Source organism: Schistocerca serialis, unplaced genomic scaffold, assembly GCF_023864345.2.
Source record: "Schistocerca serialis cubense isolate TAMUIC-IGC-003099 unplaced genomic scaffold, iqSchSeri2.2 HiC_scaffold_460, whole genome shotgun sequence".
Taxonomy (NCBI): Eukaryota; Metazoa; Arthropoda; class Insecta; order Orthoptera; family Acrididae; genus Schistocerca; species Schistocerca serialis.
Window position 1 is genome coordinate 1 of NW_026048041.1, and position 23,650 is coordinate 23,650.

The 23,650-nt window shown below is 50.2% G+C and overlaps 13 non-coding genes across 13 annotated transcripts; all 13 read left to right on the forward strand.

The window, feature by feature from the left end:
• Nucleotides 1–182: 182 nt before the first annotated feature.
• Trnal-uaa (transfer RNA leucine (anticodon UAA)) lies at nt 183–267 on the forward strand. The gene has a single exon. It is a non-coding gene; the product is annotated as a tRNA-Leu (tRNA).
• Nucleotides 268–2,058: 1,791 nt separating this feature from the next.
• On the forward strand, nt 2,059–2,142 carry Trnal-uaa (transfer RNA leucine (anticodon UAA)). The gene has a single exon. It is a non-coding gene; the product is annotated as a tRNA-Leu (tRNA).
• A 1,791-nt stretch (nt 2,143–3,933) lies between these two features.
• Trnal-uaa (transfer RNA leucine (anticodon UAA)) lies at nt 3,934–4,017 on the forward strand. Its single transcript has one exon. It is a non-coding gene; the product is annotated as a tRNA-Leu (tRNA).
• Nucleotides 4,018–5,805: 1,788 nt separating this feature from the next.
• On the forward strand, nt 5,806–5,889 carry Trnal-uaa (transfer RNA leucine (anticodon UAA)). The gene has a single exon. It is a non-coding gene; the product is annotated as a tRNA-Leu (tRNA).
• A 1,792-nt stretch (nt 5,890–7,681) lies between these two features.
• Trnal-uaa (transfer RNA leucine (anticodon UAA)) lies at nt 7,682–7,765 on the forward strand. Its single transcript has one exon. It is a non-coding gene; the product is annotated as a tRNA-Leu (tRNA).
• A 1,786-nt stretch (nt 7,766–9,551) lies between these two features.
• Trnal-uaa (transfer RNA leucine (anticodon UAA)) lies at nt 9,552–9,635 on the forward strand. Its single transcript has one exon. It is a non-coding gene; the product is annotated as a tRNA-Leu (tRNA).
• Nucleotides 9,636–11,421: 1,786 nt separating this feature from the next.
• On the forward strand, nt 11,422–11,505 carry Trnal-uaa (transfer RNA leucine (anticodon UAA)). The gene has a single exon. It is a non-coding gene; the product is annotated as a tRNA-Leu (tRNA).
• A 1,788-nt stretch (nt 11,506–13,293) lies between these two features.
• On the forward strand, nt 13,294–13,377 carry Trnal-uaa (transfer RNA leucine (anticodon UAA)). The gene has a single exon. It is a non-coding gene; the product is annotated as a tRNA-Leu (tRNA).
• A 1,786-nt stretch (nt 13,378–15,163) lies between these two features.
• On the forward strand, nt 15,164–15,247 carry Trnal-uaa (transfer RNA leucine (anticodon UAA)). Its single transcript has one exon. It is a non-coding gene; the product is annotated as a tRNA-Leu (tRNA).
• A 1,786-nt stretch (nt 15,248–17,033) lies between these two features.
• Trnal-uaa (transfer RNA leucine (anticodon UAA)) lies at nt 17,034–17,117 on the forward strand. Its single transcript has one exon. It is a non-coding gene; the product is annotated as a tRNA-Leu (tRNA).
• A 1,786-nt stretch (nt 17,118–18,903) lies between these two features.
• Trnal-uaa (transfer RNA leucine (anticodon UAA)) lies at nt 18,904–18,987 on the forward strand. Its single transcript has one exon. It is a non-coding gene; the product is annotated as a tRNA-Leu (tRNA).
• Nucleotides 18,988–20,774: 1,787 nt separating this feature from the next.
• Trnal-uaa (transfer RNA leucine (anticodon UAA)) lies at nt 20,775–20,858 on the forward strand. Its single transcript has one exon. It is a non-coding gene; the product is annotated as a tRNA-Leu (tRNA).
• A 1,786-nt stretch (nt 20,859–22,644) lies between these two features.
• Nucleotides 22,645–22,728, forward strand: Trnal-uaa (transfer RNA leucine (anticodon UAA)). The gene has a single exon. It is a non-coding gene; the product is annotated as a tRNA-Leu (tRNA).
• Nucleotides 22,729–23,650: the final 922 nt, after the last annotated feature.

A 23,650-nucleotide genomic window follows, 5' to 3' on the forward strand; every position in this document is an offset into this window, starting at 1 on the left:
GTCCAACGCGCCACATTGCTTCCCGAAAGGGAGGGTGCATTTTCTACGCCATGTCTGACATTGCGTCTTAAATTTTCTAAAACTGACATAATTCCATCCTACCGAAAAAAGAAACAGATTTCGCAGTGAGGTTCTTTGAGATATTGCTAGAGATGGAAGTCTCTGGAGCTCTTGCCTCGCACGTCAGATTGGCCGAGCGGTCTAAGGCGCCAGATTTAAGCTCTGGTTCCCGCAAGGGGAGCGTGGGTTCGAACCCCACATCTGACAAAGACATTTTAAACATTCTGAAACTAACATACTCCCTTGATCTTACAGAACAAGTAAATTATGCAGGAACACGCCGCAGATTTTACTAGAGACGACAGTGACAGCCCGAGCGGTCGAAAAGAAATAGCGGAACATACTTTTCCTGCGTCGAGGTTTAGCTCTTCTCACGGACGTTTCCGTTGTTGTTGTGCTGTGGCTCTGGGTTCCAAGCGACAGCGAGAAAACCTCAACAGCAACGCATACGTGTTTAAATGAATCTTAAGGCCTTAATAAAGATAGATGAAACGGTGGTTCAGGTGCTGGAGTTCTGAAGCGGCCGTATTGCGTGGGCAGTATGCTCACTAAGTTAATGTGTCATGCTAACAACGGGAAGGCTATGGGTTACATCCCACCAAGGGATATTCCATATTGCTTCCCTAAAAGGCAGCGCGAGAGACTGCCAGGCAAATCCCAAGTGATCTGTACAAGGACTGAGATGTCCGCACGTCTGGAAACGTTCTCGCCGACTTGTGTGCCACGCTGACGACGCGGGTTCTCGTCCGATCACCGAAGTTAAGCAGCGTTTTTGCGTGCTTAGTACACGGCTCAGTGGCTAACTAGGAAGTCTGCGTGCTGTTGGAATCTTTTATTTTGCCTTTTCCCTTAGTTTTCGGTGTTGCTGCGCGGTAATGATACGGTCCAGCACGCTGACCCCTCTCTTGCCTCTCGGGACGCAAATTCGCGAACCTGCGGCCACAGTCAAATGAAAGGGTCCGTTGTGCGTTTGTCGAGTTGGTCTCTCCCAGTCGTTTCTAGCGCCCTTCCTCTACATATACGACCATTTGCAAGCGTCAGCTTTCGCGTCAGCCGAGCAAAGTCGAGACAAGTCGACACATGGGGACACACGATGCTGTGAATCGCAATCCGCACTAGCCTACGCGGAGCGGGACGAGGGGCGAAGGAAAACCATTCGTAACACGACAGTTCGGAAATTCGACGATCGCGAGCGTTGGAAACACTCTCCTGGGTAAAGAAGACAACTTCCGTGCGGTGTCCGGGTTTCGAACCCGGATCAGCTACTTGGGAAGCAACCATGCTGACCGACACAGCACCACCGCCTTCTGCTACGCGCTGCTTGCGCCGTGATGTGTCGCCTTCCCTCCTGGCGCCAGAGGCCGAAGGCAATCTCGCTGTAGGCGCTCAACGCCGAGTGGAAGGCGAGCACATGTGAACCCGTTTTCCTGGTGCTGCTAGGGCCATATACTGAAACTGAGCGCAGAACTAACTTTTACTGAAGAATCTGCCCTTTAATGCACATCAGGGCGAACAACGAAATTTCTAATATGAAGTACTCACTGACGATCCAAAGACGTTTCAGTATGTACGCGTCGGTACCCACCGGGGCAGTGCCTAATTATTGTAAAGTGAAGGTCGACAGTTTGAGCCTCACGGGAAGTATTTCATTGGCTTCCCACGAGTGCGTGATGCACAGCGTGGCTGTTGCTAGGAAACGGCCTTATTTGCCGTTGGCCAATATCTAGTTTTCTTTGCATCAATGTGAAAATGTTCCTATTACTAAATACAGTTTTGCTAGTTACAGTTCAAACTAGAAACGACGGAAGAAAGCGGTCCAACGCGCCACATTGCTTCCCGAAAGGGAGGGTGCATTTTCTACGCCATGTCTGACATTGCGTCTTAAATTTTCTAAAACTGACATAATTCCATCCTACCGAAAAAAGAAACAGATTTCGCAGTGAGGTTCTTTGAGATATTGCTAGAGATGGAAGTCTCTGGAGCTCTTGCCTCGCACGCGTCAGATTGGCCGAGCGGTCTAAGGCGCCAGATTTAAGCTCTGGTTCCCGCAAGGGAGCGTGGGTTCGAACCCCACATCTGACAAAGCATTTTAAACATTCTGAAACTAACATACTCCCTTGATCTTACAGAACAAGTAAATTATGCAGGAACACGCCGCAGATTTTACTAGAGACGACAGTGACAGCCCGAGCGGTCGAAAAGAAATAGCGGAACATACTTTTCCTGCGTCGAGGTTTAGCTCTTCTCACGGACGTTTCCGTTGTTGTTGTGCTGTGGCTCTGGGTTCCAAGCGACAGCGAGAAAACCTCAACAGCAACGCATACGTGTTTAAATGAATCTTAAGGCCTTAATAAAGATAGATGAAACGGTGGTTCAGGTGCTGGAGTTCTGAAGCGGCCGTATTGCGTGGGCAGTATGCTCACTAAGTTAATGTGTCATGCTAACAACGGGAAGGCTATGGGTTACATCCCACCAAGGGATATTCCATATTGCTTCCCTAAAAGGCAGCGCGAGAGACTGCCAGGCAAATCCCAAGTGATCTGTACAAGGACTGAGATGTCCGCACGTCTGGAAACGTTCTCGCCGACTTGTGTGCCACGCTGACGACGCGGGTTCTCGTCCGATCACCGAAGTTAAGCAGCGTTTTTGCGTGCTTAGTACACGGCTCAGTGGCTAACTAGGAAGTCTGCGTGCTGTTGGAATCTTTTATTTTGCCTTTTCCCTTAGTTTTCGGTGTTGCTGCGCGGTAATGATACGGTCCAGCACGCTGACCCCCTCTCTTGCCTCTCGGGACGCAAATTCGCGAACCTGCGGCCACAGTCAAATGAAAGGGTCCGTTGTGCGTTTGTCGAGTTGGTCTCTCCCAGTCGTTTCTAGCGCCCTTCCTCTACATATACGACCATTTGCAAGCGTCAGCTTTCGCGTCAGCCCGAGCAAAGTCGAGACAAGTCGACACATGGGGACACACGATGCTGTGAATCGCAATCCGCACTAGCCTACGCGGAGCGGGACGAGGGGGCGAAGGAAAACCATTCGTAACACGACAGTTCGGAAATTCGACGATCGCGAGCGTTGGAAACACTCTCCTGGGTAAAGAAGACAACTTCCGTGCGGTGTCCGGGTTTCGAACCCGGATCAGCTACTTGGGAAGCAACCATGCTGACCGACACAGCACCACCGCCTTCTGCTACGCGCTGCTTGCGCCGTGATGTGTCGCCTTCCCTCCTGGCGCCAGAGGCCGAAGGCAATCTCGCTGTAGGCGCTCAACGCCGAGTGGAAGGCGAGCACATGTGAACCCGTTTTCCTGGTGCTGCTAGGGCCATATACTGAAACTGAGCGCAGAACTAACTTTTACTGAAGAATCTGCCCTTTAATGCACATCAGGGCGAACACGAAATTTCTAATATGAAGTACTCACTGACGATCCAAAGACGTTTCAGTATGTACGCGTCGGTACCAACCGGGGCAGTGCCTAATTATTGTAAAGTGAAGGTCGACAGTTTGAGCCTCACGGGAAGTATTTCATTGGCTTCCCACGAGTGCGTGATGCACAGCGTGGCTGTTGCTAGGAAACGGCCTTATTTGCCGTTGGCCAATATCTAGTTTTCTTTGCATCAATGTGAAAATGTTCCTATTACTAAATACAGTTTTGCTAGTTACAGTTCAAACTAGAAACGACGGAAGAAAGCGGTCCAACGCGCCACATTGCTTCCCGAAAGGGAGGGTGCATTTTCTACGCCATGTCTGACATTGCGTCTTAAATTTTCTAAAACTGACATAATTCCATCCTACCGAAAAAAGAAACAGATTTCGCAGTGAGGTTCTTTGAGATATTGCTAGAGATGGAAGTCTCTGGAGCTCTTGCCTTCGCACGTCAGATTGGCCGAGCGGTCTAAGGCGCCAGATTTAAGCTCTGGTTCCCGCAAGGGAGCGTGGGTTCGAACCCCACATCTGACAAAGCATTTTAAACATTCTGAAACTAACATACTCCCTTGATCTTACAGAACAAGTAAATTATGCAGGAACACGCCGCAGATTTTACTAGAGACGACAGTGACAGCCCGAGCGGTCGAAAAGAAATAGCGGAACATACTTTTCCTGCGTCGAGGTTTAGCTCTTCTCACGGACGTTTCCGTTGTTGTTGTGCTGTGGCTCTGGGTTCCAAGCGACAGCGAGAAAACCTCAACAGCAACGCATACGTGTTTTAAATGAATCTTAAGGCCTTAATAAAGATAGATGAAACGGTGGTTCAGGTGCTGGAGTTCTGAAGCGGCCGTATTGCGTGGGCAGTATGCTCACTAAGTTAATGTGTCATGCTAACAACGGGAAGGCTATGGGTTACATCCCACCAAGGGATATTCCATATTGCTTCCCTAAAAGGCAGCGCGAGAGACTGCCAGGCAAATCCCAAGTGATCTGTACAAGGACTGAGATGTCCGCACGTCTGGAAACGTTCTCGCCGACTTGTGTGCCACGCTGACGACGCGGGTTCTCGTCCGATCACCGAAGTTAAGCAGCGTTTTTTGCGTGCTTAGTACACGGCTCAGTGGCTAACTAGGAAGTCTGCGTGCTGTTGGAATCTTTTATTTTGCCTTTTCCCTTAGTTTTCGGTGTTGCTGCGCGGTAATGATACGGTCCAGCACGCTGACCCCTCTCTTGCCTCTCGGGACGCAAATTCGCGAACCTGCGGCCACAGTCAAATGAAAGGGTCCGTTGTGCGTTTGTCGAGTTGGTCTCTCCCAGTCGTTTCTAGCGCCCTTCCTCTACATATACGACCATTTGCAAGCGTCAGCTTTCGCGTCAGCCGAGCAAAGTCGAGACAAGTCGACACATGGGGACACACGATGCTGTGAATCGCAATCCGCACTAGCCTACGCGGAGCGGGACGAGGGGCGAAGGAAAACCATTCGTAACACGACAGTTCGGAAATTCGACGATCGCGAGCGTTGGAAACACTCTCCTGGGTAAAGAAGACAACTTCCGTGCGGTGTCCGGGTTTCGAACCCGGATCAGCTACTTGGGAAGCAACCATGCTGACCGACACAGCACCACCGCCTTCTGCTACGCGCTGCTTGCGCCGTGATGTGTCGCCTTCCCTCCTGGCGCCAGAGGCCGAAGGCAATCTCGCTGTAGGCGCTCAACGCCGAGTGGAAGGCGAGCACATGTGAACCCGTTTTCCTGGTGCTGCTAGGGCCATATACTGAAACTGAGCGCAGAACTAACTTTTACTGAAGAATCTGCCCTTTAATGCACATCAGGGCGAACACGAAATTTCTAATATGAAGTACTCACTGACGATCCAAAGACGTTTCAGTATGTACGCGTCGGTACCACCGGGGCAGTGCCTAATTATTGTAAAGTGAAGGTCGACAGTTTGAGCCTCACGGGAAGTATTTCATTGGCTTCCCACGAGTGCGTGATGCACAGCGTGGCTGTTGCTAGGAAACGGCCTTATTTGCCGTTGGCCAATATCTAGTTTTCTTTGCATCAATGTGAAAATGTTCCTATTACTAAATACAGTTTTGCTAGTTACAGTTCAAACTAGAAACGACGGAAGAAAGCGGTCCAACGCGCCACATTGCTTCCCGAAAGGGAGGGTGCATTTTCTACGCCATGTCTGACATTGCGTCTTAAATTTTCTAAAACTGACATAATTCCATCCTACCGAAAAAAGAAACAGATTTCGCAGTGAGGTTCTTTGAGATATTGCTAGAGATGGAAGTCTCTGGAGCTCTTGCCTCGCACGTCAGATTGGCCGAGCGGTCTAAGGCGCCAGATTTAAGCTCTGGTTCCCGCAAGGGAGCGTGGGTTCGAACCCCACATCTGACAAAGCATTTTAAACATTCTGAAACTAACATACTCCCTTGATCTTACAGAACAAGTAAATTATGCAGGAACACGCCGCAGATTTTACTAGAGACGACAGTGACAGCCCGAGCGGTCGAAAAGAAATAGCGGAACATACTTTTCCTGCGTCGAGGTTTAGCTCTTCTCACGGACGTTTCCGTTGTTGTTGTGCTGTGGCTCTGGGTTCCAAGCGACAGCGAGAAAACCTCAACAGCAACGCATACGTGTTTAAATGAATCTTAAGGCCTTAATAAAGATAGATGAAACGGTGGTTCAGGTGCTGGAGTTCTGAAGCGGCCGTATTGCGTGGGCAGTATGCTCACTAAGTTAATGTGTCCATGCTAACAACGGGAAGGCTATGGGTTACATCCCACCAAGGGATATTCCATATTGCTTCCCTAAAAGGCAGCGCGAGAGACTGCCAGGCAAATCCCAAGTGATCTGTACAAGGACTGAGATGTCCGCACGTCTGGAAACGTTCTCGCCGACTTGTGTGCCACGCACGCTGACGACGCGGGTTCTCGTCCGATCACCGAAGTTAAGCAGCGTTTTTGCGTGCTTAGTACACGGCTCAGTGGCTAACTAGGAAGTCTGCGTGCTGTTGGAATCTTTTATTTTGCCTTTTCCCTTAGTTTTCGGGTGTTGCTGCGCGGTAATGATACGGTCCAGCACGCTGACCCCTCTCTTGCCTCTCGGGACGCAAATTCGCGAACCTGCGGCCACAGTCAAATGAAAGGGTCCGTTGTGCGTTTGTCGAGTTGGTCTCTCCCAGTCGTTTCTAGCGCCCTTCCTCTACATATACGACCATTTGCAAGCGTCAGCTTTCGCGTCAGCCGAGCAAAGTCGAGACAAGTCGACACATGGGGACACACGATGCTGTGAATCGCAATCCGCACTAGCCTACGCGGAGCGGGACGAGGGGCGAAGGAAAACCATTCGTAACACGACAGTTCGGAAATTCGACGATCGCGAGCGTTGGAAACACTCTCCTGGGTAAAGAAGACAACTTCGGTGCGGTGTCCGGGTTTCGAACCCGGATCAGCTACTTGGGAAGCAACCATGCTGACCGACACAGCACCACCGCCTTCTGCTACGCGCTGCTTGCGCCGTGATGTGTCGCCTTCCCTCCTGGCGCCAGAGGCCGAAGGCAATCTCGCTGTAGGCGCTCAACGCCGAGTGGAAGGCGAGCACATGTGAACCCGTTTTCCTGGTGCTGCTAGGGCCATATACTGAAACTGAGCGCAGAACTAACTTTTACTGAAGAATCTGCCCTTTAATGCACATCAGGGCGAACACGAAATTTCTAATATGAAGTACTCACTGACGATCCAAAGACGTTTCAGTATGTACGCGTCGGTACCACCGGGGCAGTGCCTAAGTATTGTAAAGTGAAGGTCGACAGTTTGAGCCTCACGGGAAGTATTTCATTGGCTTCCCACGAGTGCGTGATGCACAGCGTGGCTGTTGCTAGGAAACGGCCTTATTTGCCGTTGGCCAATATCTAGTTTTCTTTGCATCAATGTGAAAATGTTCCTATTACTAAATACAGTTTTGCTAGTTACAGTTCAAACTAGAAACGACGGAAGAAAGCGGTCCAACGCGCCACATTGCTTCCCGAAAGGGAGGGTGCATTTTCTACGCCATGTCTGACATTGCGTCTTAAATTTTCTAAAACTGACATAATTCCATCCTACCGAAAAAAGAAACAGATTTCGCAGTGAGGTTCTTTGAGATATTGCTAGAGATGGAAGTCTCTGGAGCTCTTGCCTCGCACGTCAGATTGGCCGAGCGGTCTAAGGCGCCAGATTTAAGCTCTGGTTCCCGCAAGGGAGCGTGGGTTCGAACCCCACATCTGACAAAGCATTTTAAACATTCTGAAACTAACATACTCCCTTGATCTTACAGAACAAGTAAATTATGCAGGAACACGCCGCAGATTTTACTAGAGACGACAGTGACAGCCCGAGCGGTCGAAAAGAAATAGCGGAACATACTTTTCCTGCGTCGAGGTTTAGCTCTTCTCACGGACGTTTCCGTTGTTGTTGTGCTGTGGCTCTGGGTTCCAAGCGACAGCGAGAAAACCTCAACAGCAACGCATACGTGTTTAAATGAATCTTAAGGCCTTAATAAAGATAGATGAAACGGTGGTTCAGGTGCTGGAGTTCTGAAGCGGCCGTATTGCGTGGGCAGTATGCTCACTAAGTTAATGTGTCATGCTAACAACGGGAAGGCTATGGGTTACATCCCACCAAGGGATATTCCATATTGCTTCCCTAAAAGGCAGCGCGAGAGACTGCCAGGCAAATCCCAAGTGATCTGTACAAGGACTGAGATGTCCGCACGTCTGGAAACGTTCTCGCCGACTTGTGTGCCACGCTGACGACGCGGGTTCTCGTCCGATCACCGAAGTTAAGCAGCGTTTTTGCGTGCTTAGTACACGGCTCAGTGGCTAACTAGGAAGTCTGCGTGCTGTTGGAATCTTTTATTTTGCCTTTTCCCTTAGTTTTCGGTGTTGCTGCGCGGTAATGATACGGTCCAGCACGCTGACCCCTCTCTTGCCTCTCGGGACGCAAATTCGCGAACCTGCGGCCACAGTCAAATGAAAGGGTCCGTTGTGCGTTTGTCGAGTTGGTCTCTCCCAGTCGTTTCTAGCGCCCTTCCTCTACATATACGACCATTTGCAAGCGTCAGCTTTCGCGTCAGCCGAGCAAAGTCGAGACAAGTCGACACATGGGGACACACGATGCTGTGAATCGCAATCCGCACTAGCCTACGCGGAGCGGGACGAGGGGCGAAGGAAAACCATTCGTAACACGACAGTTCGGAAATTCGACGATCGCGAGCGTTGGAAACACTCTCCTGGGTAAAGAAGACAACTTCGGTGCGGTGTCCGGGTTTCGAACCCGGATCAGCTACTTGGGAAGCAACCATGCTGACCGACACAGCACCACCGCCTTCTGCTACGCGCTGCTTGCGCCGTGATGTGTCGCCTTCCCTCCTGGCGCCAGAGGCCGAAGGCAATCTCGCTGTAGGCGCTCAACGCCGAGTGGAAGGCGAGCACATGTGAACCCGTTTTCCTGGTGCTGCTAGGGCCATATACTGAAACTGAGCGCAGAACTAACTTTTACTGAAGAATCTGCCCTTTAATGCACATCAGGGCGAACACGAAATTTCTAATATGAAGTACTCACTGACGATCCAAAGACGTTTCAGTATGTACGCGTCGGTACCACCGGGGCAGTGCCTAAGTATTGTAAAGTGAAGGTCGACAGTTTGAGCCTCACGGGAAGTATTTCATTGGCTTCCCACGAGTGCGTGATGCACAGCGTGGCTGTTGCTAGGAAACGGCCTTATTTGCCGTTGGCCAATATCTAGTTTTCTTTGCATCAATGTGAAAATGTTCCTATTACTAAATACAGTTTTGCTAGTTACAGTTCAAACTAGAAACGACGGAAGAAAGCGGTCCAACGCGCCACATTGCTTCCCGAAAGGGAGGGTGCATTTTCTACGCCATGTCTGACATTGCGTCTTAAATTTTCTAAAACTGACATAATTCCATCCTACCGAAAAAAGAAACAGATTTCGCAGTGAGGTTCTTTGAGATATTGCTAGAGATGGAAGTCTCTGGAGCTCTTGCCTCGCACGTCAGATTGGCCGAGCGGTCTAAGGCGCCAGATTTAAGCTCTGGTTCCCGCAAGGGAGCGTGGGTTCGAACCCCACATCTGACAAAGCATTTTAAACATTCTGAAACTAACATACTCCCTTGATCTTACAGAACAAGTAAATTATGCAGGAACACGCCGCAGATTTTACTAGAGACGACAGTGACAGCCCGAGCGGTCGAAAAGAAATAGCGGAACATACTTTTCCTGCGTCGAGGTTTAGCTCTTCTCACGGACGTTTCCGTTGTTGTTGTGCTGTGGCTCTGGGTTCCAAGCGACAGCGAGAAAACCTCAACAGCAACGCATACGTGTTTAAATGAATCTTAAGGCCTTAATAAAGATAGATGAAACGGTGGTTCAGGTGCTGGAGTTCTGAAGCGGCCGTATTGCGTGGGCAGTATGCTCACTAAGTTAATGTGTCATGCTAACAACGGGAAGGCTATGGGTTACATCCCACCAAGGGATATTCCATATTGCTTCCCTAAAAGGCAGCGCGAGAGACTGCCAGGCAAATCCCAAGTGATCTGTACAAGGACTGAGATGTCCGCACGTCTGGAAACGTTCTCGCCGACTTGTGTGCCACGCTGACGACGCGGGTTCTCGTCCGATCACCGAAGTTAAGCAGCGTTTTTGCGTGCTTAGTACACGGCTCAGTGGCTAACTAGGAAGTCTGCGTGCTGTTGGAATCTTTTATTTTGCCTTTTCCCTTAGTTTTCGGTGTTGCTGCGCGGTAATGATACGGTCCAGCACGCTGACCCCTCTCTTGCCTCTCGGGACGCAAATTCGCGAACCTGCGGCCACAGTCAAATGAAAGGGTCCGTTGTGCGTTTGTCGAGTTGGTCTCTCCCAGTCGTTTCTAGCGCCCTTCCTCTACATATACGACCATTTGCAAGCGTCAGCTTTCGCGTCAGCCGAGCAAAGTCGAGACAAGTCGACACATGGGGACACACGATGCTGTGAATCGCAATCCGCACTAGCCTACGCGGAGCGGGACGAGGGGCGAAGGAAAACCATTCGTAACACGACAGTTCGGAAATTCGACGATCGCGAGCGTTGGAAACACTCTCCTGGGTAAAGAAGACAACTTCGGTGCGGTGTCCGGGTTTCGAACCCGGATCAGCTACTTGGGAAGCAACCATGCTGACCGACACAGCACCACCGCCTTCTGCTACGCGCTGCTTGCGCCGTGATGTGTCGCCTTCCCTCCTGGCGCCAGAGGCCGAAGGCAATCTCGCTGTAGGCGCTCAACGCCGAGTGGAAGGCGAGCACATGTGAACCCGTTTTCCTGGTGCTGCTAGGGCCATATACTGAAACTGAGCGCAGAACTAACTTTTACTGAAGAATCTGCCCTTTAATGCACATCAGGGCGAACACGAAATTTCTAATATGAAGTACTCACTGACGATCCAAAGACGTTTCAGTATGTACGCGTCGGTACCACCGGGGCAGTGCCTAAGTATTGTAAAGTGAAGGTCGACAGTTTGAGCCTCACGGGAAGTATTTCATTGGCTTCCCACGAGTGCGTGATGCACAGCGTGGCTGTTGCTAGGAAACGGCCTTATTTGCCGTTGGCCAATATCTAGTTTTCTTTGCATCAATGTGAAAATGTTCCTATTACTAAATACAGTTTTGCTAGTTACAGTTCAAACTAGAAACGACGGAAGAAAGCGGTCCAACGCGCCACATTGCTTCCCGAAAGGGAGGGTGCATTTTCTACGCCATGTCTGACATTGCGTCTTAAATTTTCTAAAACTGACATAATTCCATCCTACCGAAAAAAGAAACAGATTTCGCAGTGAGGTTCTTTGAGATATTGCTAGAGATGGAAGTCTCTGGAGCTCTTGCCTCGCACGTCAGATTGGCCGAGCGGTCTAAGGCGCCAGATTTAAGCTCTGGTTCCCGCAAGGGAGCGTGGGTTCGAACCCCACATCTGACAAAGCATTTTAAACATTCTGAAACTAACATACTCCCTTGATCTTACAGAACAAGTAAATTATGCAGGAACACGCCGCAGATTTTACTAGAGACGACAGTGACAGCCCGAGCGGTCGAAAAGAAATAGCGGAACATACTTTTCCTGCGTCGAGGTTTAGCTCTTCTCACGGACGTTTCCGTTGTTGTTGTGCTGTGGCTCTGGGTTCCAAGCGACAGCGAGAAAACCTCAACAGCAACGCATACGTGTTTAAATGAATCTTAAGGCCTTAATAAAGATAGATGAAACGGTGGTTCAGGTGCTGGAGTTCTGAAGCGGCCGTATTGCGTGGGCAGTATGCTCACTAAGTTAATGTGTCATGCTAACAACGGGAAGGCTATGGGTTACATCCCACCAAGGGATATTCCATATTGCTTCCCTAAAAGGCAGCGCGAGAGACTGCCAGGCAAATCCCAAGTGATCTGTACAAGGACTGAGATGTCCGCACGTCTGGAAACGTTCTCGCCGACTTGTGTGCCACGCTGACGACGCGGGTTCTCGTCCGATCACCGAAGTTAAGCAGCGTTTTTGCGTGCTTAGTACACGGCTCAGTGGCTAACTAGGAAGTCTGCGTGCTGTTGGAATCTTTTATTTTGCCTTTTCCCTTAGTTTTCGGTGTTGCTGCGCGGTAATGATACGGTCCAGCACGCTGACCCCTCTCTCTTGCCTCTCGGGACGCAAATTCGCGAACCTGCGGCCACAGTCAAATGAAAGGGTCCGTTGTGCGTTTGTCGAGTTGGTCTCTCCCAGTCGTTTCTAGCGCCCTTCCTCTACATATACGACCATTTGCAAGCGTCAGCTTTCGCGTCAGCCGAGCAAAGTCGAGACAAGTCGACACATGGGGACACACGATGCTGTGAATCGCAATCCGCACTAGCCTACGCGGAGCGGGACGAGGGGCGAAGGAAAACCATTCGTAACACGACAGTTCGGAAATTCGACGATCGCGAGCGTTGGAAACACTCTCCTGGGTAAAGAAGACAACTTCGGTGCGGTGTCCGGGTTTCGAACCCGGATCAGCTACTTGGGAAGCAACCATGCTGACCGACACAGCACCACCGCCTTCTGCTACGCGCTGCTTGCGCCGTGATGTGTCGCCTTCCCTCCTGGCGCCAGAGGCCGAAGGCAATCTCGCTGTAGGCGCTCAACGCCGAGTGGAAGGCGAGCACATGTGAACCCGTTTTCCTGGTGCTGCTAGGGCCATATACTGAAACTGAGCGCAGAACTAACTTTTACTGAAGAATCTGCCCTTTAATGCACATCAGGGCGAACACGAAATTTCTAATATGAAGTACTCACTGACGATCCAAAGACGTTTCAGTATGTACGCGTCGGTACCACCGGGGCAGTGCCTAAGTATTGTAAAGTGAAGGTCGACAGTTTGAGCCTCACGGGAAGTATTTCATTGGCTTCCCACGAGTGCGTGATGCACAGCGTGGCTGTTGCTAGGAAACGGCCTTATTTGCCGTTGGCCAATATCTAGTTTTCTTTGCATCAATGTGAAAATGTTCCTATTACTAAATACAGTTTTGCTAGTTACAGTTCAAACTAGAAACGACGGAAGAAAGCGGTCCAACGCGCCACATTGCTTCCCGAAAGGGAGGGTGCATTTTCTACGCCATGTCTGACATTGCGTCTTAAATTTTCTAAAACTGACATAATTCCATCCTACCGAAAAAAGAAACAGATTTCGCAGTGAGGTTCTTTGAGATATTGCTAGAGATGGAAGTCTCTGGAGCTCTTGCCTCGCACGTCAGATTGGCCGAGCGGTCTAAGGCGCCAGATTTAAGCTCTGGTTCCCGCAAGGGAGCGTGGGTTCGAACCCCACATCTGACAAAGCATTTTAAACATTCTGAAACTAACATACTCCCTTGATCTTACAGAACAAGTAAATTATGCAGGAACACGCCGCAGATTTTACTAGAGACGACAGTGACAGCCCGAGCGGTCGAAAAGAAATAGCGGAACATACTTTTCCTGCGTCGAGGTTTAGCTCTTCTCACGGACGTTTCCGTTGTTGTTGTGCTGTGGCTCTGGGTTCCAAGCGACAGCGAGAAAACCTCAACAGCAACGCATACGTGTTTAAATGAATCTTAAGGCCTTAATAAAGATAGATGAAACGGTGGTTCAGGTGCTGGAGTTCTGAAGCGGCCGTATTGCGTGGGCAGTATGCTCACTAAGTTAATGTGTCATGCTAACAACGGGAAGGCTATGGGTTACATCCCACCAAGGGATATTCCATATTGCTTCCCTAAAAGGCAGCGCGAGAGACTGCCAGGCAAATCCCAAGTGATCTGTACAAGGACTGAGATGTCCGCACGTCTGGAAACGTTCTCGCCGACTTGTGTGCCACGCTGACGACGCGGGTTCTCGTCCGATCACCGAAGTTAAGCAGCGTTTTTGCGTGCTTAGTACACGGCTCAGTGGCTAACTAGGAAGTCTGCGTGCTGTTGGAATCTTTTATTTTGCCTTTTCCCTTAGTTTTCGGTGTTGCTGCGCGGTAATGATACGGTCCAGCACGCTGACCCCTCTCTTGCCTCTCGGGACGCAAATTCGCGAACCTGCGGCCACAGTCAAATGAAAGGGTCCGTTGTGCGTTTGTCGAGTTGGTCTCTCCCAGTCGTTTCTAGCGCCCTTCCTCTACATATACGACCATTTGCAAGCGTCAGCTTTCGCGTCAGCCGAGCAAAGTCGAGACAAGTCGACACATGGGGACACACGATGCTGTGAATCGCAATCCGCACTAGCCTACGCGGAGCGGGACGAGGGGCGAAGGAAAACCATTCGTAACACGACAGTTCGGAAATTCGACGATCGCGAGCGTTGGAAACACTCTCCTGGGTAAAGAAGACAACTTCGGTGCGGTGTCCGGGTTTCGAACCCGGATCAGCTACTTGGGAAGCAACCATGCTGACCGACACAGCACCACCGCCTTCTGCTACGCGCTGCTTGCGCCGTGATGTGTCGCCTTCCCTCCTGGCGCCAGAGGCCGAAGGCAATCTCGCTGTAGGCGCTCAACGCCGAGTGGAAGGCGAGCACATGTGAACCCGTTTTCCTGGTGCTGCTAGGGCCATATACTGAAACTGAGCGCAGAACTAACTTTTACTGAAGAATCTGCCCTTTAATGCACATCAGGGCGAACACGAAATTTCTAATATGAAGTACTCACTGACGATCCAAAGACGTTTCAGTATGTACGCGTCGGTACCACCGGGGCAGTGCCTAAGTATTGTAAAGTGAAGGTCGACAGTTTGAGCCTCACGGGAAGTATTTCATTGGCTTCCCACGAGTGCGTGATGCACAGCGTGGCTGTTGCTAGGAAACGGCCTTATTTGCCGTTGGCCAATATCTAGTTTTCTTTGCATCAATGTGAAAATGTTCCTATTACTAAATACAGTTTTGCTAGTTACAGTTCAAACTAGAAACGACGGAAGAAAGCGGTCCAACGCGCCACATTGCTTCCCGAAAGGGAGGGTGCATTTTCTACGCCATGTCTGACATTGCGTCTTAAATTTTCTAAAACTGACATAATTCCATCCTACCGAAAAAAGAAACAGATTTCGCAGTGAGGTTCTTTGAGATATTGCTAGAGATGGAAGTCTCTGGAGCTCTTGCCTCGCACGTCAGATTGGCCGAGCGGTCTAAGGCGCCAGATTTAAGCTCTGGTTCCCGCAAGGGAGCGTGGGTTCGAACCCCACATCTGACAAAGCATTTTAAACATTCTGAAACTAACATACTCCCTTGATCTTACAGAACAAGTAAATTATGCAGGAACACGCCGCAGATTTTACTAGAGACGACAGTGACAGCCCGAGCGGTCGAAAAGAAATAGCGGAACATACTTTTCCTGCGTCGAGGTTTAGCTCTTCTCACGGACGTTTCCGTTGTTGTTGTGCTGTGGCTCTGGGTTCCAAGCGACAGCGAGAAAACCTCAACAGCAACGCATACGTGTTTAAATGAATCTTAAGGCCTTAATAAAGATAGATGAAACGGTGGTTCAGGTGCTGGAGTTCTGAAGCGGCCGTATTGCGTGGGCAGTATGCTCACTAAGTTAATGTGTCATGCTAACAACGGGAAGGCTATGGGTTACATCCCACCAAGGGATATTCCATATTGCTTCCCTAAAAGGCAGCGCGAGAGACTGCCAGGCAAATCCCAAGTGATCTGTACAAGGACTGAGATGTCCGCACGTCTGGAAACGTTCTCGCCGACTTGTGTGCCACGCTGACGACGCGGGTTCTCGTCCGATCACCGAAGTTAAGCAGCGTTTTTGCGTGCTTAGTACACGGCTCAGTGGCTAACTAGGAAGTCTGCGTGCTGTTGGAATCTTTTATTTTGCCTTTTCCCTTAGTTTTCGGTGTTGCTGCGCGGTAATGATACGGTCCAGCACGCTGACCCCTCTCTTGCCTCTCGGGACGCAAATTCGCGAACCTGCGGCCACAGTCAAATGAAAGGGTCCGTTGTGCGTTTGTCGAGTTGGTCTCTCCCAGTCGTTTCTAGCGCCCTTCCTCTACATATACGACCATTTGCAAGCGTCAGCTTTCGCGTCAGCCGAGCAAAGTCGAGACAAGTCGACACATGGGGACACACGATGCTGTGAATCGCAATCCGCACTAGCCTACGCGGAGCGGGACGAGGGGCGAAGGAAAACCATTCGTAACACGACAGTTCGGAAATTCGACGATCGCGAGCGTTGGAAACACTCTCCTGGGTAAAGAAGACAACTTCGGTGCGGTGTCCGGGTTTCGAACCCGGATCAGCTACTTGGGAAGCAACCATGCTGACCGACACAGCACCACCGCCTTCTGCTACGCGCTGCTTGCGCCGTGATGTGTCGCCTTCCCTCCTGGCGCCAGAGGCCGAAGGCAATCTCGCTGTAGGCGCTCAACGCCGAGTGGAAGGCGAGCACATGTGAACCCGTTTTCCTGGTGCTGCTAGGGCCATATACTGAAACTGAGCGCAGAACTAACTTTTACTGAAGAATCTGCCCTTTAATGCACATCAGGGCGAACACGAAATTTCTAATATGAAGTACTCACTGACGATCCAAAGACGTTTCAGTATGTACGCGTCGGTACCACCGGGGCAGTGCCTAAGTATTGTAAAGTGAAGGTCGACAGTTTGAGCCTCACGGGAAGTATTTCATTGGCTTCCCACGAGTGCGTGATGCACAGCGTGGCTGTTGCTAGGAAACGGCCTTATTTGCCGTTGGCCAATATCTAGTTTTCTTTGCATCAATGTGAAAATGTTCCTATTACTAAATACAGTTTTGCTAGTTACAGTTCAAACTAGAAACGACGGAAGAAAGCGGTCCAACGCGCCACATTGCTTCCCGAAAGGGAGGGTGCATTTTCTACGCCATGTCTGACATTGCGTCTTAAATTTTCTAAAACTGACATAATTCCATCCTACCGAAAAAAGAAACAGATTTCGCAGTGAGGTTCTTTGAGATATTGCTAGAGATGGAAGTCTCTGGAGCTCTTGCCTCGCACGTCAGATTGGCCGAGCGGTCTAAGGCGCCAGATTTAAGCTCTGGTTCCCGCAAGGGAGCGTGGGTTCGAACCCCACATCTGACAAAGCATTTTAAACATTCTGAAACTAACATACTCCCTTGATCTTACAGAACAAGTAAATTATGCAGGAACACGCCGCAGATTTTACTAGAGACGACAGTGACAGCCCGAGCGGTCGAAAAGAAATAGCGGAACATACTTTTCCTGCGTCGAGGTTTAGCTCTTCTCACGGACGTTTCCGTTGTTGTTGTGCTGTGGCTCTGGGTTCCAAGCGACAGCGAGAAAACCTCAACAGCAACGCATACGTGTTTAAATGAATCTTAAGGCCTTAATAAAGATAGATGAAACGGTGGTTCAGGTGCTGGAGTTCTGAAGCGGCCGTATTGCGTGGGCAGTATGCTCACTAAGTTAATGTGTCATGCTAACAACGGGAAGGCTATGGGTTACATCCCACCAAGGGATATTCCATATTGCTTCCCTAAAAGGCAGCGCGAGAGACTGCCAGGCAAATCCCAAGTGATCTGTACAAGGACTGAGATGTCCGCACGTCTGGAAACGTTCTCGCCGACTTGTGTGCCACGCTGACGACGCGGGTTCTCGTCCGATCACCGAAGTTAAGCAGCGTTTTTGCGTGCTTAGTACACGGCTCAGTGGCTAACTAGGAAGTCTGCGTGCTGTTGGAATCTTTTATTTTGCCTTTTCCCTTAGTTTTCGGTGTTGCTGCGCGGTAATGATACGGTCCAGCACGCTGACCCCTCTCTTGCCTCTCGGGACGCAAATTCGCGAACCTGCGGCCACAGTCAAATGAAAGGGTCCGTTGTGCGTTTGTCGAGTTGGTCTCTCCCAGTCGTTTCTAGCGCCCTTCCTCTACATATACGACCATTTGCAAGCGTCAGCTTTCGCGTCAGCCGAGCAAAGTCGAGACAAGTCGACACATGGGGACACACGATGCTGTGAATCGCAATCCGCACTAGCCTACGCGGAGCGGGACGAGGGGCGAAGGAAAACCATTCGTAACACGACAGTTCGGAAATTCGACGATCGCGAGCGTTGGAAACACTCTCCTGGGTAAAGAAGACAACTTCGGTGCGGTGTCCGGGTTTCGAACCCGGATCAGCTACTTGGGAAGCAACCATGCTGACCGACACAGCACCACCGCCTTCTGCTACGCGCTGCTTGCGCCGTGATGTGTCGCCTTCCCTCCTGGCGCCAGAGGCCGAAGGCAATCTCGCTGTAGGCGCTCAACGCCGAGTGGAAGGCGAGCACATGTGAACCCGTTTTCCTGGTGCTGCTAGGGCCATATACTGAAACTGAGCGCAGAACTAACTTTTACTGAAGAATCTGCCCTTTAATGCACATCAGGGCGAACACGAAATTTCTAATATGAAGTACTCACTGACGATCCAAAGACGTTTCAGTATGTACGCGTCGGTACCACCGGGGCAGTGCCTAAGTATTGTAAAGTGAAGGTCGACAGTTTGAGCCTCACGGGAAGTATTTCATTGGCTTCCCACGAGTGCGTGATGCACAGCGTGGCTGTTGCTAGGAAACGGCCTTATTTGCCGTTGGCCAATATCTAGTTTTCTTTGCATCAATGTGAAAATGTTCCTATTACTAAATACAGTTTTGCTAGTTACAGTTCAAACTAGAAACGACGGAAGAAAGCGGTCCAACGCGCCACATTGCTTCCCGAAAGGGAGGGTGCATTTTCTACGCCATGTCTGACATTGCGTCTTAAATTTTCTAAAACTGACATAATTCCATCCTACCGAAAAAAGAAACAGATTTCGCAGTGAGGTTCTTTGAGATATTGCTAGAGATGGAAGTCTCTGGAGCTCTTGCCTCGCACGTCAGATTGGCCGAGCGGTCTAAGGCGCCAGATTTAAGCTCTGGTTCCCGCAAGGGAGCGTGGGTTCGAACCCCACATCTGACAAAGCATTTTAAACATTCTGAAACTAACATACTCCCTTGATCTTACAGAACAAGTAAATTATGCAGGAACACGCCGCAGATTTTACTAGAGACGACAGTGACAGCCCGAGCGGTCGAAAAGAAATAGCGGAACATACTTTTCCTGCGTCGAGGTTTAGCTCTTCTCACGGACGTTTCCGTTGTTGTTGTGCTGTGGCTCTGGGTTCCAAGCGACAGCGAGAAAACCTCAACAGCAACGCATACGTGTTTAAATGAATCTTAAGGCCTTAATAAAGATAGATGAAACGGTGGTTCAGGTGCTGGAGTTCTGAAGCGGCCGTATTGCGTGGGCAGTATGCTCACTAAGTTAATGTGTCATGCTAACAACGGGAAGGCTATGGGTTACATCCCACCAAGGGATATTCCATATTGCTTCCCTAAAAGGCAGCGCGAGAGACTGCCAGGCAAATCCCAAGTGATCTGTACAAGGACTGAGATGTCCGCACGTCTGGAAACGTTCTCGCCGACTTGTGTGCCACGCTGACGACGCGGGTTCTCGTCCGATCACCGAAGTTAAGCAGCGTTTTTGCGTGCTTAGTACACGGCTCAGTGGCTAACTAGGAAGTCTGCGTGCTGTTGGAATCTTTTATTTTGCCTTTTCCCTTAGTTTTCGGTGTTGCTGCGCGGTAATGATACGGTCCAGCACGCTGACCCCTCTCTTGCCTCTCGGGACGCAAATTCGCGAACCTGCGGCCACAGTCAAATGAAAGGGTCCGTTGTGCGTTTGTCGAGTTGGTCTCTCCCAGTCGTTCTCTAGCGCCCTTCCTCTACATATACGACCATTTGCAAGCGTCAGCTTTCGCGTCAGCCGAGCAAAGTCGAGACAAGTCGACACATGGGGACACACGATGCTGTGAATCGCAATCCGCACTAGCCTACGCGGAGCGGGACGAGGGGCGAAGGAAAACCATTCGTAACACGACAGTTCGGAAATTCGACGATCGCGAGCGTTGGAAACACTCTCCTGGGTAAAGAAGACAACTTCGGTGCGGTGTCCGGGTTTCGAACCCGGATCAGCTACTTGGGAAGCAACCATGCTGACCGACACAGCACCACCGCCTTCTGCTACGCGCTGCTTGCGCCGTGATGTGTCGCCTTCCCTCCTGGCGCCAGAGGCCGAAGGCAATCTCGCTGTAGGCGCTCAACGCCGAGTGGAAGGCGAGCACATGTGAACCCGTTTTCCTGGTGCTGCTAGGGCCATATACTGAAACTGAGCGCAGAACTAACTTTTACTGAAGAATCTGCCCTTTAATGCACATCAGGGCGAACACGAAATTTCTAATATGAAGTACTCACTGACGATCCAAAGACGTTTCAGTATGTACGCGTCGGTACCACCGGGGCAGTGCCTAAGTATTGTAAAGTGAAGGTCGACAGTTTGAGCCTCACGGGAAGTATTTCATTGGCTTCCCACGAGTGCGTGATGCACAGCGTGGCTGTTGCTAGGAAACGGCCTTATTTGCCGTTGGCCAATATCTAGTTTTCTTTGCATCAATGTGAAAATGTTCCTATTACTAAATACAGTTTTGCTAGTTACAGTTCAAACTAGAAACGACGGAAGAAAGCGGTCCAACGCGCCACATTGCTTCCCGAAAGGGAGGGTGCATTTTCTACGCCATGTCTGACATTGCGTCTTAAATTTTCTAAAACTGACATAATTCCATCCTACCGAAAAAAGAAACAGATTTCGCAGTGAGGTTCTTTGAGATATTGCTAGAGATGGAAGTCTCTGGAGCTCTTGCCTCGCACGTCAGATTGGCCGAGCGGTCTAAGGCGCCAGATTTAAGCTCTGGTTCCCGCAAGGGAGCGTGGGTTCGAACCCCACATCTGACAAAGCATTTTAAACATTCTGAAACTAACATACTCCCTTGATCTTACAGAACAAGTAAATTATGCAGGAACACGCCGCAGATTTTACTAGAGACGACAGTGACAGCCCGAGCGGTCGAAAAGAAATAGCGGAACATACTTTTCCTGCGTCGAGGTTTAGCTCTTCTCACGGACGTTTCCGTTGTTGTTGTGCTGTGGCTCTGGGTTCCAAGCGACAGCGAGAAAACCTCAACAGCAACGCATACGTGTTTAAATGAATCTTAAGGCCTTAATAAAGATAGATGAAACGGTGGTTCAGGTGCTGGAGTTCTGAAGCGGCCGTATTGCGTGGGCAGTATGCTCACTAAGTTAATGTGTCATGCTAACAACGGGAAGGCTATGGGTTACATCCCACCAAGGGATATTCCATATTGCTTCCCTAAAAGGCAGCGCGAGAGACTGCCAGGCAAATCCCAAGTGATCTGTACAAGGACTGAGATGTCCGCACGTCTGGAAACGTTCTCGCCGACTTGTGTGCCACGCTGACGACGCGGGTTCTCGTCCGATCACCGAAGTTAAGCAGCGTTTTTGCGTGCTTAGTACACGGCTCAGTGGCTAACTAGGAAGTCTGCGTGCTGTTGGAATCTTTTATTTTGCCTTTTCCCTTAGTTTTCGGTGTTGCTGCGCGGTAATGATACGGTCCAGCACGCTGACCCCTCTCTTGCCTCTCGGGACGCAAATTCGCGAACCTGCGGCCACAGTCAAATGAAAGGGTCCGTTGTGCGTTTGTCGAGTTGGTCTCTCCCAGTCGTTTCTAGCGCCCTTCCTCTACATATACGACCATTTGCAAGCGTCAGCTTTCGCGTCAGCCGAGCAAAGTCGAGACAAGTCGACACATGGGGACACACGATGCTGTGAATCGCAATCCGCACTAGCCTACGCGGAGCGGGACGAGGGGCGAAGGAAAACCATTCGTAACACGACAGTTCGGAAATTCGACGATCGCGAGCGTTGGAAACACTCTCCTGGGTAAAGAAGACAACTTCGGTGCGGTGTCCGGGTTTCGAACCCGGATCAGCTACTTGGGAAGCAACCATGCTGACCGACACAGCACCACCGCCTTCTGCTACGCGCTGCTTGCGCCGTGATGTGTCGCCTTCCCTCCTGGCGCCAGAGGCCGAAGGCAATCTCGCTGTAGGCGCTCAACGCCGAGTGGAAGGCGAGCACATGTGAACCCGTTTTCCTGGTGCTGCTAGGGCCATATACTGAAACTGAGCGCAGAACTAACTTTTACTGAAGAATCTGCCCTTTAATGCACATCAGGGCGAACACGAAATTTCTAATATGAAGTACTCACTGACGATCCAAAGACGTTTCAGTATGTACGCGTCGGTACCACCGGGGCAGTGCCTAAGTATTGTAAAGTGAAGGTCGACAGTTTGAGCCTCACGGGAAGTATTTCATTGGCTTCCCACGAGTGCGTGATGCACAGCGTGGCTGTTGCTAGGAAACGGCCTTATTTGCCGTTGGCCAATATCTAGTTTTCTTTGCATCAATGTGAAAATGTTCCTATTACTAAATACAGTTTTGCTAGTTACAGTTCAAACTAGAAACGACGGAAGAAAGCGGTCCAACGCGCCACATTGCTTCCCGAAAGGGAGGGTGCATTTTCTACGCCATGTCTGACATTGCGTCTTAAATTTTCTAAAACTGACATAATTCCATCCTACCGAAAAAAGAAACAGATTTCGCAGTGAGGTTCTTTGAGATATTGCTAGAGATGGAAGTCTCTGGAGCTCTTGCCTCGCACGTCAGATTGGCCGAGCGGTCTAAGGCGCCAGATTTAAGCTCTGGTTCCCGCAAGGGAGCGTGGGTTCGAACCCCACATCTGACAAAGCATTTTAAACATTCTGAAACTAACATACTCCCTTGATCTTACAGAACAAGTAAATTATGCAGGAACACGCCGCAGATTTTACTAGAGACGACAGTGACAGCCCGAGCGGTCGAAAAGAAATAGCGGAACATACTTTTCCTGCGTCGAGGTTTAGCTCTTCTCACGGACGTTTCCGTTGTTGTTGTGCTGTGGCTCTGGGTTCCAAGCGACAGCGAGAAAACCTCAACAGCAACGCATACGTGTTTAAATGAATCTTAAGGCCTTAATAAAGATAGATGAAACGGTGGTTCAGGTGCTGGAGTTCTGAAGCGGCCGTATTGCGTGGGCAGTATGCTCACTAAGTTAATGTGTCATGCTAACAACGGGAAGGCTATGGGTTACATCCCACCAAGGGATATTCCATATTGCTTCCCTAAAAGGCAGCGCGAGAGACTGCCAGGCAAATCCCAAGTGATCTGTACAAGGACTGAGATGTCCGCACGTCTGGAAACGTTCTCGCCGACTTGTGTGCCACGCTGACGACGCGGGTTCTCGTCCGATCACCGAAGTTAAGCAGCGTTTTTGCGTGCTTAGTACACGGCTCAGTGGCTAACTAGGAAGTCTGCGTGCTGTTGGAATCTTTTATTTTGCCTTTTCCCTTAGTTTTCGGTGTTGCTGCGCGGTAATGATACGGTCCAGCACGCTGACCCCTCTCTTGCCTCTCGGGACGCAAATTCGCGAACCTGCGGCCACAGTCAAATGAAAGGGTCCGTTGTGCGTTTGTCGAGTTGGTCTCTCCCAGTCGTTTCTAGCGCCCTTCCTCTACATATACGACCATTTGCAAGCGTCAGCTTTCGCGTCAGCCGAGCAAAGTCGAGACAAGTCGACACATGGGGACACACGATGCTGTGAATCGCAATCCGCACTAGCCTACGCGGAG